Genomic DNA, 14,976 nt, shown 5'->3' with positions numbered 1-14,976 from the left:
GATAGAAGTAAGGATCATTGTACAAGAGGTGCCAACAAAAAGTATTGCAAACACAAAGGAGGCCGGGAAAGCAAATTGGATTTCTGCGGAGGCTGAGCAGTGAAGGGAAGTGAAGGCCAATAGACATTGGAACAAATACCATTAACTGTACACGAAGTTCAAGAAGATAGCAAGGAAAGATGCGGACACCTCCTTAAAGGAGCGATGTAAAGAAGCTGAACAAGCCAACATTAGAGAAAAAATAACAAGAGATCTATTCAAGAAGATTTCAGAAATTAAATGAACATTTCATGCAAGAATGAGTACAGGAAAAGAAAAAAAAGGAAGGACTATATCGAAGCAAAGACATCAAAAAGAAATGGCAGGAGTACATAGAAGAATTGTGCAGAAAATATCCCAATAGCAAAGACACCTGCAGTGACTGTCTCGTCGATCTAGAGCCAGATATTCTGGAAAGTGAAGTCGAATTGAAAAATTTGCCAACAATAAGGCTGCAGGATGCGACAGGAGTCCAGCTGAATTGTTTAAAACTTTAAAAAAATTATGGTGTAAAAGTGCTGCATGCGATTTGCATGCAATCTGGTAAACCTATAAATGACCTTTAGACTGAAAAAAAAACAGTTTATATCCCAATTCCCAAGAAGGGAGATGTAAAGGATTGCCATATTACCGAACAATTTCACTAATTTCACATTGTTAAAGACCATGCAAGCAAGCCTCCAGCAATAAATGGAATGAGAACTGCTGAATGTACCAGCCGGTTTTAGAAGAGGTAGAGGCAGTTTCCCTGTGCTCCATATTGCTAACTTATACTGGATAACAGAGAAATCGAGAGAATTCCAGAAAAGTATTTATCTGTGTTTTATTGGCTATTTTTAAGCCTTCAACAGTGTGTACCATATAAACTGTGGCAAATCCTTAAAGAAAAGGGGATACTTGGACATCTGATCTGCCTTCTGAGAATCTTGTACGAAGATCAAGAAGCAACAGTTAGAACTGACCACGGAACAACAAACTGGTTCAGGATTGGGATACGTGTGCGATAAGGCTGCGTACGGCCTCCCTGCTTGTTTTATTCCTATACTGAACACATCATGAGGAATGCTGGCATCGAGGACTCGAAGTGTTGGAATCAACAGACAGACAGACAGACAGACAGACAGACGGAAAGACAGACAGACAGGCAGGCAGGCAGACAGACAGACAGACAGACAGACAGACAGACAGACAGACGGAAAGACAGACAGACAGGCAGGCAGGCAGACAGACAGACAGACAGACAGACATACTTTACTGACCCAGAGGGAAATTGGGTTTCGTTGCAGTCGAACTAAACAAGAGTAGTGTTAGAAATATAGCAATATAGAAACCATAAATCATTAAATAACAGTAAGTGGAATAAGTGGGATTAGTCCAGGACCAGCCTATTGGCTCAGGGTGCCTGACACTCCGAGGGAGGAATTGTAAAACTGCCGGATGAAACATTAACAGCCTCAGACATGCGGGTGATGCAACTCCAATGGCTGAAAGTGAGAAGGATCTTCAGAAGCTTCTAATGAACGTGAAAGAAGAAAGTGGGAAAGTTGACTTGTTCCTCAATACACCGGCCAGCCCTATCAACTTCGTGGTAATAAATAGAAAGGAAGTGGACACGGTAACAAAGATTTCTATAGATGGCAACTGCAGCCAGGAAATTAAATAGCTCTTGTTTCTGGACAGGGCAGCAATGGGAAATTTAGATAAAATTCTGAAGCGCAGAGACATAACATCGTCTACGAAGAACCGTAGAGTCGGGTCTATGGTATTTCCAGTTGCGATGTCTGGCTGTGAGAGATGTACTATTAGTGAGGCATTGCTTCCACTGGCCATTGTGGAGAAGAGTTCAAAACACCCTCAATCGACACAGGAACAATAGATGTATTCTTCTGAAATAGGAAATTCCGGAAACGGAACAGGTGCTTGCTGTTTGCATCTCGCACCCTTGCATTGAAACTGTTGGGCGCTGATCTTAATCTTCACCTGACCGGTGGAAAATGTCACTCGTGCAAACAGAAAACAGTAGGAACACAAAGAGCACCAGCAGCGGAAGTAGGTTAAAAAAACACAAATATATCCTTGTTCGCTGATCCAAAGCACAGACAAATGTTTAGTTGGAAATAAATATGAAAAAAAATCAGAAGTTGAATTATTCTCACCTTAATTGCCCAAGAACATTCTGACAGTGTGGGTACTGTGGGCCGTTTCTTAGAAATAGCGCCGCCCACCGCCGCACACGGAACTTTCGTAACCATGGCAACACACAGAATGCTGGAAGGAACTCAGCAGGTCAGGCAGCATCTCTGGATAGGTGTAAACAGACCCTTAATCAGGACTGGAGTGGAAAGGGTAAGGGGGCAGATGATTGACAGATTCGGAAGGTGGGGCTTGTTGTCCTCTGAGACTCGGTGCTCAGGGTCTGTGTGTAACCGGCTGCCCGTCAGAGCACGTTCCTCAGAACAGGGAGCGGCCGTTCCGCTGAAATCCAATCCAACCGGTTCGACACGACACTGTGGTTCAGATGTGAAGGCAGTTTAATATTGTATTTAACCCTTTCTGCTCCAGGGAAGAGCGGTGGAACCAATGGCGCGATGTAAAGAACACGACCTGGGGCCTCCAAGGAGACTGGACTGTCTCTCCACAGATGCTGCCTGGCCTGCAGAGTTCCTCCAGCATTGTGTGTGTGTTGCTCGGATTTCCAGCATCTGCTGATTTCTCTTGTTCGAGAGAGATCGGTGACGGGTCGCTGTCCCGGGGGATATTTCATATGTTTCTACCAGGGTGAAAGATTCCTTCTGCTCGCACTCAGTCGTACCCAGCTCGCGTCTCTTCATCCATCTGGACAATGGACTCGTTAGCACGAACACGTCAGGACTCCCTTCTGCCACTAAATTCACTCCCGATCCCGAACAGAGCCGAGCCTCGCTGAATAGTTGTGCAGAATCAGAGACACCACTTACCTCAGATATCGTAACCGGTTGGTGATCAGTGTGGTCCCGGGAAAACCGTCCGACATCCGGGTGTGACGTCAATGGGCCTGGATCCGGTTTGTTCTCCCTGTCCGGAGAGTTCAGTCGATGCTGCTGCTCCCGAGGCCGCTCGGCTGTGAACCGATGGACGGAGCCGGGTGAGCCGGGGTAGAGCGGGACAGTCGCAGTCCGGGTCGCACGAACTCACACCGGCTCAGGACGGGTCTGACTGCGGGAGGAGGCGGGAGTGGGATCAATGTAGCAACCCTAAAGAGGGAAACAAACAGGCTGCGTTAAACTTTCTGTCGGATTTCCGCGTAGATCGCTCCTTTTTCCTTTCATCGTAACCAGTGGGGCGGAGTTACTCTGTTTAACACAGCCAGTCCCAGGCTAAAAATTTGATCCAGCCCGGGTTCTGGGAAGGTCTGAGCTTCCGCCCCCTGTGTGTAAACAGGACTGCCCGGTGCAGGTAGTTTCAGCTCCAAAGTCACTCACATATTCAGGCGCGTGGAGCCGCCTTTCCGTTGAAATTAATCCAAACACATCCGACCATATATATTCACACTCAACGGTAACAAATCTGGTCAAAGATTTCCTCAGCGCCTCTCGATTCAGGGGAATTGATTAACTCTAACAGTAGAGATTATTGCAGTTCCATCCGGACAACTATTTTTACAAGAAACCCCCTCGCCCACAGTTAACAGCGTGTCTCTTTTCACAAGCAATGTTTGTTGGTTCACACCCCGCCGTTAATACTTGTGGAATTGGTTTCCGGCAAATCAGAGGTTTTCCCGGGAAAGGTCTTAAAAAAATTCGCTGAAGAATATTTTCTAGTCAACTGCAGATGGTTCGAGTTTGAGAGAAACATAAGGTGCTGGAAACTCGCGGCAACCAGGGCAACAACTGTAACTGCTAATGTTGCGCGTTCTTCGGGACCCTGGGTAAATCATGTCAGAGATCATCTCGCTCTTCCCTGCAGCAGAAAGGGTTAAACACAATATTGAAGTGACTTTCCTTGCGCCTGCCTGAGGGTGTTTTTTTTTCAGACCCGGTTGCATTTGATTTCTGGAGTGGGGCCGCTCCCTGTTCAGAGGAATGTGCGTGAACAGGCAGCAGCTCACACACAGGCCCTGAGCACTGAGTTTCACAGAACAACAACCCGAACCTTCAAATTAATCCATAATCTGTCCTCTTCCCCCTCCATTTCCAATTTCACTGATGGGTCTCTGCTTGAAGCATCGACATTGTCCAGTTCCATAGATGCTGATCACTACATCCCAAGTCTTGGCGTTATCTGTAAATCTGCTGGTCCAGTTGACCACATTATCATCCAGATTGTTGGTTTTGATGACAAAGAACAGCCGAGCCGGAGCTGATCCCTGCAGCACTCCGTTGTTCACAGGCCCCCAGTCAGAAAGGCGACCATCTACAACCACATTGCAGCTTCTCCCACCAAACCACTGTCTAGTTCAATTTACCGCCTTATTTTGAGTGTCCAGCAACCGAAACTTTTTGACTAAGCTCCCAAGTGGAACCTTTGCAAATGCCTTTGCTAAAGCCCACGTAGGTAACATCCACTGTCTTGTCTTTTATAAGAACGCTGAGGCCCGACCTACCAGGCTCAACGCCATGCTGACCATCCCGAATCAGCCAAAGTCTACCCAAATAATCACAGATCTGGTCCCTTAAAATAGCTTTCAACAACTTTCCCACTACTTAATCAGGATTCCCGGCCTCGAATTTTCTGGCTTATATTTGGAGGTTTTCTGAAGCAGTGGAACCAGTCCTCCGCGCCCTCACATGTCGCAATGGATGATTTAAAGATCTCTGCTGGGGCACTGCAATTTCTGCACTTGCCTCCAGACCATGCAGGGGAGGACCTGGACAGGTCCTGGAGATTAATCGTCCCTAATGTGCTTTAAGACAGCAAATAATTCCTCCTCTCTAATCTGTATGGGGTCCATCTATTACATCAAGTCCGTTTACAATATGGGCGTTCCAGTGCATATGCGAAAAGTTAAATTCACCTAACACCACAAAGTGTGTTTCTACAATAGACTGCAATCTCGCAGCGAATCTGCTCCAATAAATCCCACAGACTGTGGGGTTGCCTGTAATATCGCCCCATTAATGTGGTCGTGTCTTTCTTATTCCTCAGTTCTGCCCAGAGGAGTTCTTTAGTCCTTCCTGACTGTGCACTGCCGTGACATTTTCCCGTCACCCCTCCCGCATTTAATTCCACATGCACTGTCGCATTTAAAACAATGGAAACCCAGAGCAGCCATTCCTGCCACTCCTGCAACCAAGCCTCACGAATGGCTACAATGTCACCACTCCACGTGTTGATCCATGCCCTGAGCCCATCTGCCTTTCCTTCAATGCTTCTGGCACTGAAATGTACGCAGCTCGGAACATCAGTCGCACCGTTTTAAACCTGTGATTCCTGACTTTGTCTGTGATCCTAACAACATCTGTTTGAGAAACGTGGATAAATACATGGTTGGTAGGGGATGGAGAGCAGGTCAATGGGCTTGGCATGGAGTTTGACAGGGAGACCGGGAACCCTGCACAGCAAAACGCCCGGTGTTGGATATGATGATTGTGAATCATGCATGGTAAAGCTCCGGGATTGGGATATGGTGATTGATAATGGCGCTTAACGAGATAGAGATACTGGGAATTGTGTCTGGTAATAGTCAGCATGTGGGCTACGGAGATTGGGAACCGTGCATGGTAAAACACCTGCTCGGGGATGGAGACGGGGAACAGTGTGCGCAAAACTCCCCAGGTGGAATCGCGAGACAGGGAACCGTAACCTCACTGTGGATTTGTTCAGTGAATTAGAAACATAGAAAATATGTGCAGGAGTCGGCCGTTCGGTCCTTCGAGCAGCACCGCCATTCAGTAAGATCATGGCTGAACATCCAACTCAGAACCCTGTATCTGCTTTCTCTCCATACCCCCCGATCCCTTTAGCCACAAGGGCCATATCTAACCTCCTCTTAAATGTAGCCAATGAACCGGCCTCAACTGTTCCCTGTGGCAGAGAATTCCACAGATTCACCACTCTCTGTGTGAAGAAGTTTTTCCTCATCTCGGTCCTAAAAGGCTTCCTCTTCATCCATAAACTTTGAAACCTCGTTCTGGACTTCCCCAACATCGGAAACAATCATCCTGCATCTAGCCTGTCCAATCCCTTTAGAATTTTATACGTTTCAATAATATCCCCACTCAATCTTCTAAATTCCTGTGAGTATAAGCCAACTCGATCCAGTCTTTCTTCATATGAATGTCCTGCCATCCCAGGAATCAATCTGCAGAACCTTCTCTGTTCTCCCTCGATGGTAAGAATGTCTTTCCTCAGATTAGGGGACCAAAACTGCACGCAATACTCTAGGTGCTGTCTCACCAAGGCCTTGTACAACTGCAGTTGAACAACCCTGATCCTGTACTCAAATCCTCTGGCTATGAATGCCAACATGCCATTTGCCTTTTTCACCGCCTGCTGTAGCTGCATGCCCACTTTCAATGACTGGTGTACAATGACACCCAGGTCTCGTTGCACCTCCCATTTTCCTAATCAGCCACCGTTCAGATAATAATCTGTTTTCCTGTTCTTGCAACCAAAGTGGATAACCTCACATTTACCAACATTAAATTGCATCTGCCATGAACTTGCCCACTCACCTAACCAATTCAAGTCACCCTGCATCCTCTTAGCCTCCTCCTCACAGCTAAGACCGCCGTCCAGCTTCTTGTCATCCGCAAATTTGGAGATGCTGCATTTAATTCCCTCATCTAAATCATTAAGATATATATTGTAAACAACTGGGGTCCCAGCACTGAGCCTTGCGGTACCCCACTAGTCACTGCCTGCCATTCTGAAAAGGTCCCGTTTACTCCCACACTTTGCCTCCTGTCTGCCAACCAATTCTCTATGCACATCAATAGCATACCCCCTAAACGTGTGCTTTAAGTTTGCACACTAATCTCCTGTGTGGGACCTGGTCAAAAGCCTTTTGAAAATCTAAATATACCACATCCACTTGCTCTCCCCTATCCACACCACTAGATACATCTTCAAACAATTCTAAAATATTGGTCAGACATGGTTTTCGTTTCATAAATCCATGTTGACTTTGTCCAATGATTTCACCTCATTCCAAATGTGCAGTTATCACATCTTTGATAACCGACTCTCGCATTTTCCCCACCACCGATGTCAAACTATCAGGTCTATAATTCCCCGGTTTCTCCCTCCCTCCTTTTCTAAAAATGTGGGGTTATATTAGATACCCTCCAATCCTCAGGATCTAATCCAGAATCTAAGGTGCTATAAAAATTATCACTAATGCATCCACTATTTCTTGGATTACTTCCTTAAGCACTCTGGGATGCAGACCATCTGGCCCTGGGGATTTATCAGCTTTTAATCCCTTCAATTCACCTAACACCACTTCCCCACTAACATGTATTTCCCTCAGTTCTTCCATCTCACTAGATCCTCGGTCCATTACTATTTCCGGAGGATTATTTATGCCCTCCTTAGTGAAGGCAGAACCAAAGTAGTTAATTGGTCTGCCATGTCTTTGTTCCCTATGATCAATTCACCTGTTTCTGATTGTAAAGGACCTACATTTGTCTTGACTAATCTTTTTATTTTCACATATCTGTAAAAACTTTTACAGTCAGATTTTATTTTCCCTGCCAGCTTTTACTCATAATCTTTTTTCGCTTTCCTAATTAAGTCCTAATTCCTAATTTGGTCTCTGAATTTCTCCCAGTCCTCAGGTGTGCCGCTTTGTTTTGCTAATTTATATGTTTCTTCTTTGGACTTGATACTATTCCTAATTTCCCTTGTCAGCCACGGGTGCACAACCTTCCCTGGTTTACTCTTTTGCCAAACTGGGATGAACAATTGTTGTAGTTCATTCATGCGATCTTCAAATGCTTGCCATTGCATATCCACCTTCAATCCTTTAAGTATGGTTTGCCAGTCTATCTTAGCTAATTCGGGGCTCATACCTTCAAATTTACCCTTCTTTAAGTTCAGAACCTTTGTTTCTGAATTAACTATGTCACTCTCCATCTTAATGAAGAATTCCACCATATTATGGTCACTCTTACCCAAGGGGCCTCGCACAACAAGATTGCTAACTAACCCTTCGTCATTGCTCAATACCCAATCTAGTATGGCCTGCTCTCTAGTTGCTTCCTCGACATGTTGGTTCAGAAAATCATCCCGCATACATTCCAAGAAATCCTCTTCCTCAGCACCCTTGCCAATTTGGCTCTCCCCATCTATATGTAGATTGAAGTCACCCATTATAACTAGTGTTCCTTTATTGCACGTATTTCTAATTTCCTGTTTAATGCCATCCCCAACCTCACTACTACTATTAGGTGGCCTGTACACAATTCCCACCAGCGTTTTCTGTCCCTTGGTGTTATGCAGCTCTACCCATATCGATTCCACATCCAGCATGCTAATGTCCTTCCTTTCTATTGCGTTAATCTCCTCTCTATCCAGCAATGCTACCCCACCTCCTTTTCTTTCCTGTCTATCGCTCTTGAATATTGAATATCCCTGGACGTTGTGCTCCCATCCTTGGTCACCCTGCAGCCATGTCTCTATGATCCCAACTATATCATATTACTTAATAACTATCTGCATACTCAATTCATCCAACTTGTTACGAATGCTCCTCGCATTGACACACAAAGCCTTCAGACTTGTTTTTGCAACACTCGTAGCCCTTATACAATTATGTTGAAAAGTGGCTCGTTTTGCTTTTTGCCGTGCATTTGCCTGCCTGCCACTTTTACTTTTCACCTTACTATTTTTTGCTGCTACCCTCATTTTACACCCCTCTCTGCACCCGTCTCTGTCTCTCTGCACTTGTTCCCATCCCCCTGCCACATTAGTTGAAATCTCCTGAACAGCAGTAACAAACGATCCCCCTAGGACTTTGGTTCCAGTCTTGCCCAGGTGCAGACCGTCCTGTTTTTAACGGCCCCACCTACCCAAGAACTGGTTCCCATGCCCCAGAAATTTGAATCACTCCCTATTGCACCATTTTTCAAGCCACGCATTCATCTCAAATATCCTCCTATTTCTACTCTGACTAGCACGTGGCACTGGTAGTAATCCAGAGATTATTACCTTTGTGGTCCTACATTTTAGTTTATCTTCTAACTCCCTAAATTCACCTTGTAGGACCTCATCCCTTTTTTTTACCTGTATCGTTGGTACCTATGTACACGACGACCACTGGCGGTTCAGCCTCCCATTCCAGAATGTCCTACAGCCGCTCAGAGACGTACTTGACCCCTGCACCAGGGAGGCAACATAACATCCTGGAGTCTCATTTGCGGCCGCAGAAACGCTTATCTGTTCCGATTACAATCGAATCCCCTATCGCTATAGCTTTCCCACTCCTTTTCCTTCCCTCCTGTGCCACAGAGCCAACCATGGTGCAATGAACTCGGCTGCTGCTGCCTTCCCCGATGAGACATTACCCCAACAGCATACAAAACAGTATATCTGCATAGGAGGGAGATGACCTCAGGGGACTCCTGCACTACCTGCCTACTGCTACGCTGTCTAGTGGCCACCCCTTCCCTTTCTGCCTGTGTAGCCTTTACCTGCGGTGTAGCCAACTCACTGAACGTGCTATTCACGACTTTCTCAGCATCGCGGAACCAACAGTATGAATCCAATCGCAGCTCCAGACGCTCAATACGGTCTGCCAGAAGCTGCAGTTGGACACACTTCCTGCACACATAGTCGTCAGGGACACTGGAAGTATCCCGGATTTCCCACATGCTGCAGGATGAACAAACCACGGGGCCAATCTCAGCTGCCATGACCTACCCAATACTTGCCTCACTTTTGACAAGAACTTACCCGGCCTTACCTCACTTGGAGAGAAGCTCGTCCTCCACCTCTTTTCGTCAAAGCCTCTCCAGTCACAGACTCAAATCCCCACACCTTCACTGGCCCACTCACTCATTGGCCGCTTTCCACACTGTGACAGACTTGTGATAGACTTGTGATAGACCATGAATCAATAGTTTGTCTAATAATTTTGACCACACTCAGTGCCTCTCTCACTCATCCATGTCTCTTTCACACTGGTCTCTTCTCTATTCCTCTCCCTCTCCCCTCCCAACTCACCAGCATTCACCCTCACCACTGCTTGATCGCCACTCGCTCGTACTCACCCTGCTCTCTGCTCACACCTTCATTCCTGCCCCCGAATCCCTCCCTCACCCCTCTTTCATTGACGACATTCTCACACCCATTTTTCTTCGCCGCCCATCTCAGTCACCCTTCATCCTCACTGCATAGTCCACATAGCCTACCCTTGTCAGCCATCTTACTCATCCCTCTCTCCTCGCTTCCACTATCACTCAGCCCTTCATGCTCACTACCCTGTCCGTCACCCTTCCCACCACACCCCCACGTACTCAACACTCATCCCTCAACTCCTTCTCTCACCCCACGATCCTCAGCCCATCTCCCTAACTCACACACCCGTCTCTCCATCTTTACTCCTATCCCTCACACTTTCCCTTGAGCTCACACATCCCCTTACTCCTTCCTCCGACTCCTCTTCTCTCCAATTTCCTTCAATCTCCACACCTCTCCACCCTTCTCACACAACCATTCACCAACCGTCCATTCCATTTCTCTCCCCCCATCTCTTCCCCTCCAGCTCTCTCTATCTCTCTCTCCCTCTCCCTCCCCTTTTCTCTTTAACCCTCCCCCCTCTGGGTTTCTCTCTCCCTGCAGTCTCCCCTTACACTCACTTTGATTTTCAGCTTCCTGTTGATCCTGTTCACACCTCACTCTGCTCCGGCCCCTCACCCTCACCTCGGCAGCACTGAAACGATTCGATGAATCTGTAACTGGGAACGCGCAGGTTCCAGCTCCGATGTGATGTCCTTCACATTAAGGGAAGTCGGGGTTGGGAGAGCCATGGACTGATTTATTTAAAAGGACTTTGTAGATTATTTTAAGCCAACTGCAGATGATGCGAGTCTGAGGTAAACACAAGATGCTGCAAAGCTGCAGCAAACAGGGCAGCAACTGTAAATGGTAACGTCACGGGTTCGAGATACTAGGTAATGTTCTTTAAATCATGTTAAATTTCTAACTCTCTACCTGCAGCTGCAATGGTTAAATACAATATTAAAGAGACCTTGCTCACACTCGAGGGAGAGCAATTGTTAAACTGATTAGATTTGATTTCAGCAAAGAGCCCTTCCCTGTTCTGAGGAATGTGCCCGGACCAGCAGAGCCGGATCCCAGACCTTGAGCTCAGAACAACAACCCGCATCGTCCAAATCAAGGTTCTGGCCTCTTCCCCATCCCTTTCCAATTCTACAGAGGGAACTTGGCCCGAAACATCAAATTATTATTCAGTTTCATAGATGCTACTTGACCTGCTGACTCCCTCCGGCATCTTGAGTGTGTTCCATGGGTACGAAAGATCGGCGTGAGGGAGCGTGTGGTGCAGTGGGACGGACAGTGTGAAACGACTTCAAGCATATCTGCACCGTTGGAATATTCTTAGGGAATGAGTTGTGAATAATTAAACTTTTGATATTTATTCTGGGCCATCATTTAATCAGACTGTTGTCTGCATTATGGAACGAAGATCAAGGAATCAAAGTGTCATAGAACAATACTGCACAGAAACAGCGCTTCGGCCGAGGAATTTAAACCGCCTAATCTCACCGGTCTGAGTGTGGGCCACAGTCCACCATACCCCTACCCAACAAACGATCGCTGAAACAGCGACATCGTGTGCGCATGCACTATCTTTGCTGGCCGCTCCTTCCATAACCGTCTGAGCGAAGAAGTTTCCGCTCATGTTCCTCTTAAACTTTTCATCTTTCACCCTTCACCCATAACCTCCGGTTGCAGTCCCAGTGGAAAAAGTTTGCTTGGACTTACCCTACCCATATGCCTCATAGTTTCAATAATATCCTCTCAATCTGTCCTTTAACTCAGGACACCCAGACCCGGCAACATCCAAATAACTACAGTGTCATGTGGATTGTTGCTTTCGATGACGAAGAACAACCGAGCCAGCACTGATCTCTGGAGCTTCTCACTAGTTACAGGGCTCCAGTCAGAGAGATAACCAGATGCTGCTACTCTCCGGTTTCTCCCACCAATACAATGTCTCACCCAGTTTGTTTAATGCCGCGTGATTGGACAGTCTTGAGAGTCCTCCCATGCGAGACCTCGGCAAATCCCTTCTAAATTCGATGAAGACTGTCTCCACTGCCTTGACTTCATCAACCTTTGTGGTAGCACCGTCAAAAATATCTATAAGATTGCAGAGGCAAGACCAAGCACTTACGATGCCATGCTGTCTATCCATAATCAGTCAATGTCTATCAAGTAATTCATATATCCTATCCTTTAGAATAGCTCCCAACATCTTTCCCACTACTGATCACATCCCTTTAACATTCTCACAGAGTTTTAGACCTTTTCTGAAACGGATGATCTTCTCTAATCCACATAGGATCCAGGACCTCAAGTCATATACACACTCTGTATCCTTGTCCCGAGTAAATTCAGAGGCAGGAAATCCATTTCTTCCATCTCCTCATCTCCCCATACTCCTTTGGTTGCATGTGTGGTTTACTGTTCTGATACTTCAGAGGACCAATGTTATCCCTTGCAATCCTATTGTTCTGATCTGTATAATCCGTCAGTACTAGCCTTCACGCAAAGCGTTCATTTAGCAAACCTGATTTCTTTCTGAGTGTTGCCTTGCATTTCGTACACTCAATCATTACCTATCTGCCTAAAACTACTCTGGTGCGTATGGTAAAATCTGTGGTACTGTATGGGTATGTTAAAAATACTGTGGTAACATCATCCTTTTATAGCGTAACCAGAGACTCAACATCTCTCTGAAAAATAAAGTTTCTTCAAACCACTTACCTTTTATTCTGATAGGCACATATACACTTCATACTCTCAAAATTTGACCTTTGACTGTCTCCCGCTTATTAGAACGCCTTCGCCGGAAAAAGGCCTGTCCTTTCCACAGGGTCATTTCTGATGCCATCAACATTTTCCTTTCCAAATTCTAATCTCAACCCACGCAGATACCCTTTTCCATATTTCCTTTGAATCTGGTGGCATTGTGATCACGAGATGCATAGAGTACCCCTACACACCCTCTCTCCTCTCGCCTCCCACCTCACTCATTCCTCTCTCCTATGCTTCCCAGTCACTCACCATTCTTGATCACTGCTTTTCTCACTCACCCCTCCCACGCTCCCGCCTCGTCCACAACCCTTCCTCTCCCTCACCCGACCCTCCTCTTACCCCTCTCCAACTTCTACACACTCATCCTGCCCCTCCTCCGGCTGCTCACTCCATCAAACCGCACTCTCCTCCTTTCCATTAGCCTCTCCCTCCCCCTCACCCTCAAGGTTACAGGAAACATTTAAAAAATACTGTCAACGGTAACTGGGAACATAGCCAAGTTAATGTTGCAGTAAGGAATGCCAAGGACTCATTATTTGAAGGAATCCTGAAAAAACCTGTAGAGTACTTGCAGATGATGCGAGTCGGAGGGGAACGTAAAATGCTGGAAACTCGCAGCAAACACTCGCAACACGGTAACGGGTGACGTTGCGGGTTCGAGACCCCAGGTTCTTAAGACAAATTAATGGTTCTATCGGCCTTCCCTGCAGCAGAAATTGTTAAATACATTATAAAAGTGAATGATTTCACACCTGAATGACAGTGAATTGCAGAACCGGTTGGATTTGGTTTCAGCAGAAAGGCCGCTCCCTTTTCCGAGGAATGTGCGGGTCCAGCGGATGAAAACAGACCCTGATCTGCAAGAAGTGGCAGCTTGAGAAGACCAGAACATATACTAGTTCTGACAATAGTATTGGGGAATATTAGCTGTGAAAAATTATATTTCTGATAATTATTTCTCATCTTTGTTTAATCAACCCGTTTTCTCTATTTCGATTCAGAGATCAAGGAGAAATAGGAACGTAGATGGGACTGGAAAGGGTGAATAGGTTAAGACTTTATTCCCTGGAGCGTAGGAGAAAGAGGGGTGATTTGATAAAGGTGAATAAAATTATGATGGGTGTAGATAGAGTGAATGCAATCACGCTTTTTCCACTGAGGCCAGGGGAGAAAAACACAGGTCATGAGTTAAGGGTGAAGGGGCAAAAGATTAAAGGGAACGTTGGGGGGGGGGGGCTTCTTCATACAGAGAGTGGTGGAATGTGGAATGATCTGCCAGATGAAGTGGTGAATGTGGGCTCAGGATTCACATTTAAGAAAAACCTGGACAGGTATATGGATGAGAGGGGCTTGGAGGGATATGGCCCAGGTGCATATCAGGGGAATAGACAACAAAACGATTCGGCACAGCCAAGAAGGGCCAAAAGGCCAGTTTCCATGCTGTATTGTTCGATGGTTCTGTCGTTCTATGGCAGAACCAGGCCTTTCGTATCAGCAATTTAAACTGCCTAATTGCTTGGAACTGTACTGGGCCAAAGCCTTCCGTTCCCCTTCCATCCAAACTATCTCTTAATGTTGAAATCGAATTTGCATGTACATGTGTAGCTGGCAGCTCGTTCCACACTCTCACGACCCGCTGAGTGAAGATGGTTCCTCTCATGCTCTCCTTAACCTTTTCATCTTCAACACTTAACCCATGACCTCTTGCTTGTAACTCCACACAGACTCAGTGGAAACCGACTGCTTGCATTTATGCTATCAAAAACCCTCATTTTGAATACCTCTGTGAGATCTTTATTCAAAGGAATACATTTCGAATCTATTCAATCCTTCTTTATAATTTTCAAATATATGTTTTTTTATATTGAGTGTGTGTGTATATATATTTAAAATAACTGCTGCAGATGATGCGAGTCTGTTGTAAACAATAAAATGCTGGAAACTCCCTGCCAA

This window comes from Hypanus sabinus, unplaced genomic scaffold, assembly GCF_030144855.1.
Source record: "Hypanus sabinus isolate sHypSab1 unplaced genomic scaffold, sHypSab1.hap1 scaffold_185, whole genome shotgun sequence".
Classification (NCBI taxonomy): domain Eukaryota; kingdom Metazoa; phylum Chordata; class Chondrichthyes; order Myliobatiformes; family Dasyatidae; genus Hypanus; species Hypanus sabinus.
This window is presented reverse-complemented; position numbering follows the sequence as displayed.